Genomic DNA, 4617 nt, shown 5'->3' on the forward strand with positions numbered 1-4617 from the left:
CTTTTTATTTAACGAAACGTGTTTGTTTGTGCTAAAGAAAATTTTGAAAAAACAAAAAAATTCATGCGTGACAATATATTAGTTTTTATCAATTTATTTATCGCTAAGATGTTAAAAAAACTAGGTAAAATAACGAGTTATTTTCGTTTTGTTTTTATATTTTTATTATCTTCCGACCTTCCACAAAGGTTATCATTTAGCCTGGTGGCCTTCGATTGCAACTTGTGGTAGCCTCCTAGTGGCTAAGTTGGCTAAAGTGTCGGACTCACGTTACGTGGATCGGAAGTTTGATCCTTGCTTGGGAAAGATTTCCGCTAGTTTTACCAGTTTCACCATCCCTGTGCGCTATGGCTACCTTCTGGGTAATATGCATTGTCTGGCCTTCCCGAGTCATAGCTTAGATTGGGAAGGGGACTTTGACACTAATCGTTTAATATATGGTTGGTCTCTTATGACATTTTACTGGCTCTTGTCTCTACCATTTATAAATAAAAAAGTAATAGTTAAGTGCTGATCTGGGTTCTTCATTGGTTCAATAACTGATCAAATGTTGAGTTTGTTTTTCTGATGCATAACAGACTGTGCTGATGACCCATATACATGGTTGCCAGTTTGGCCTTTTTCAGGCCAAAAATTTCAAATTGGGTCTTTTTTTAAATTGTTTGCCCGTTAGCAATATAAAAAAAAGAAAGTTTGGCCTTACATTTTATATTTTTGGCCATTTTTTACTAATAGATTTGCCTTTTAAAGCTACAGTTGATTAGAAGCTGGCCTTTTCTCATTTAGTAAACCTGGCAACTCTGCCCATATAGACTATTCGAAATTAGTGTGAATCATGCAAGGGGAGGAAGAACGTTTTGTTATGCTGCACTGAGACTCTTCAACGACCTTCCACTTGATGTCAAGAATAGCAAAAATGTGGCAGCTTTCAAGAAAAACCTCAAGACTTATCTCTTTGGAAAGTGTTATAATAGTGATCTGAAAACTGTTAAGCCTGAATACAAATGCTAGCGAATAACTGAAAAGATACAGAGCAAAATATTAACTGGAAAGAAATTATTTTCACACATGGAGGGCGAGAAATAAACCCCTAAAAGTAAGTGGAGCTCCACACCAAACCTTATACTGCCTGTTACTTTTTACCAAGTAAAGGGACCATACAGATATTAAGTATTGCCTTTTTTTGTCTGATACGTAAACAGAATGTAGCTCTCCACACCAAAACTTATACTGCCTGTTACAACTTTACCAAGGGATCATGCTGGCATAAGGCTATCTAAACCAAATTCATCCATTGGTTGAAAGTGTCTGTTAACAGGATTGAGTCTAGTGGTCTAAGTCATCAGGCTTCTTACCACTTTATGTACAGTCATACTTACAGACAACGCTTGGAGAAAGACCTTGAACCATCACCAGCCATTATTATTTATCCTAGGGGATGCTATAGTTGCTCCAGATGCAAGATATCCTGATAGATTAATAAGATCCTTTGTTAATGAGTGTCCTGAAGATGTCTTGGCATGCATACGAAAGCAAAACGTGTCCAATCTATATAAATTTTGAAAATAATAACATACTCTGTCTTCAGCAACTTTATTGATCCTTCGTGAACTCGTTGGAGAAAACAAATGATAATGTGCTACAGTCTCTTTTGGGATATTCAAAAGTTCAAACTTGCAGCGAATGTTTTTATGTTGAACAGGCTTACATGAGGCTGTTTTTTTATAGTTTATTTATGGTTATAAAAGATCTGTATTATTGTTGTTACTGTCCCCAAAATATGTTATTTCAATTGTTCATTAATACTCTTGTAGTTTATATATTTCCTTTCTTAACTGGGATATTTTTCCCTGTTGGAAGTCCGTAGGCTTATAGCATCCAGTTTTTACAAGTAGGGTTGTAGCTTAGCTAGTGATAATAATAATACATACATACATATACCAAAGGCACTTCCCCCAATTTTGGGGGGTAGCCGACATCAGCAATGAAACAAAACAAAAACAAAGAAGGGGACCTCTACTCTCTACGTTCCTCCAGCCTAACCAGGGACTCAGCCGAGTTCAGCTGGTACTGCTGGGGTGCCACAGCCCAACCTCCCACATTATCCACCACAGATGAAGCTTCATAATGCTGAATCCCCTACTGCTGCTACCTCCGCGGTCATCTAAGGCAGCAGCAGGGCCTACCGGAACTGCGTCACAATCGCTCGCCATTCATTCCTATTTCTAGCACGCTCTCTTGCCTCTCTCACATCTATCCTCCTATCACCCAGAGCTTTCTTCACACCATCCATCCACCCAAACCTTGGCCTTCCTCTTGTATTTCTCCCATCAACTCTTGCATTCATCACCTTCTTTAGCAGACAGCCATTTTCCATTCTCTCAACATGGCCAAACCACCTCAACACATTCATATCCACTCTAGCCGCTAACTCATTTCTTACACCCGTTCTCACCCTCACCACTTCGTTCCTAACCCTATCTATTCGAGATACACCAGCCATACTCCTTAGACACTTCATCTCAAACACATTCAATTTCTGTCTCTCCATCACTTTCATTCCCCACAACTCCGATCCATACATCACAGTTGGTACAGTCACTTTCTCATATAGAACTCTCTTTACATTCATGCCCAACCCTCTATTTTTTACTACTCCCTTAACTGCCCCCAACACTTTGCAACCTTCATTCACTCTCTGACGTACATCTGCTTCCACTTCACCATTTGCTGCAACAACAGACCCCAAGTACTTAAACTGATCCACCTCCTCAAGTAACTCTCCATTCAACATGACATTCAACTTTGCACAACCTTTCCTTCTCGTACATCTCATAACCTTACTCTTACCCACATTAACTCTCAACTTCCTTCTCTCACACACCCTTCCAAATTCTGTCACTAGTCAGTCAAGCTTCTCTTCTGTGTCTGCTACCAGTACAGTATCATCCGCAAACAACAACTGATTTACCTCCCATTCATGATCATTCATGCCTACCAGTTTTAATCCTCGTCCAAGCACTCGAGCATTCACCTCTCTCACCACTCCATCAACATACAAGTTAAACAACCACGGCGACATCACACATCCCTGTCTCAGCCCCACTCTCACCGGAAACCAATCGCTCACTTCATTTCCTATTCTAACACATGCTTTACTACCTTTGTAGAAACTTTTCACTGCTTGCAACAACCTTCCACCAACTCCATATAACCTCATCACATTCCACATTGCTTCCCTGTCAACTCTATCATATGCTTTCTCCAGATCCATAAATGCAACATACACCTCCTTACCTTTTGCTAAATATTTCTCGCATATCTGCCTAACTGTAAAAATCTGATTCATACAACCCCTACCTCTTCTAAAACCACCCTGTACTTCCAAGATTGCATTCTCTGTTTTATCCTTAATCCTATTAATCAATACTCTACCATACACTTTTCCAACTACACTCAACAAACTAATACCTCTTGAATTACAACACTCATGCACATCTCCCTTACCCTTATATAGTGGTACAATACATGCACAAACCCAATCTACTGGTACAATACATGCACAAACCCAATCTACTGGTACCATTGACAACACAAAACACATATTAAACAATCTCGCCAACCATTCAAGTACAGTCACACCCCCTTCCTTCAACATCTCAGCTTTCACACCATCCATACCAGATGCTTTTCCTACTCTCGTTTCATCTAGTGCTCTCCTCACTTCCTCTATTGTAATCTCTCTCTCATTCTCATCTCCCATCACTGGCACCTCAACACCTGGAACAGCAATTATATCTGCCTCCCTATTATCCTCAACATTCAGCAAACTTTCAAAATATTCCGCCCACCTTTTCCTTGCCTCCTCTCCTTTTAACAACCTTCCATTTCCATCTTTCACTGTCTCTTCAATTCTTGCGCCAGCCTTCCTTACTCTCTTCACTTCTTTCCAAAACTTCTTCTTATTCTCTTCATATGACTGACCCAGTCCCTGACCCCACCTCAGGTCAGCTGCCCTCTTTGCCTCACGTACCTTGCGCTTTACTTCCACATTTTTCTCTCTATATTTTTCATACTTCTCTATACTATCACTCTGCAGCCATTCTTCAAAAGCCCTCTTTTTCTCTTTCACTTTTACCTTCACTCCTTCATTCCACCATTCACTGCCCTTCCTCATGCTGCCTCCAACAACCTTCTTGCCACATACATCACTTGCAATCCCAACAAAATTTTCTTTTGCTAACTTCCACTCCTCCTCTAAATTACCAGTTTCTCTTACTCTCACCTCATCATATGCCATTTTCAACCTTTCCTGATATTTACTTTTTACCCCCGGTTTTATTAGCTCTTCAATCCTCACTAGCTCCCTTTTACATCCACCTACTCTATTCCCCCACTCTTTTGCTACAACTAATTTTCCTTCCACCAAAAAATGATCAGACATACCGTTAGCCATACCCCTAAACACGTGCACGTCTTTCAATCTTCCAAACAGTCTAATAATAATAATAATAATAATAATAATAATAATAATAATAATAATAAAATTGAAGATTCGTGTCAATTTAATAGTTTTCGTGTAAAGATATGTAATCATAGAGAGCTGTTATGATAACG

Source organism: Palaemon carinicauda, chromosome 16, assembly GCF_036898095.1.
Source record: "Palaemon carinicauda isolate YSFRI2023 chromosome 16, ASM3689809v2, whole genome shotgun sequence".
In the NCBI taxonomy this organism is placed as follows: Eukaryota; Metazoa; Arthropoda; class Malacostraca; order Decapoda; family Palaemonidae; genus Palaemon; species Palaemon carinicauda.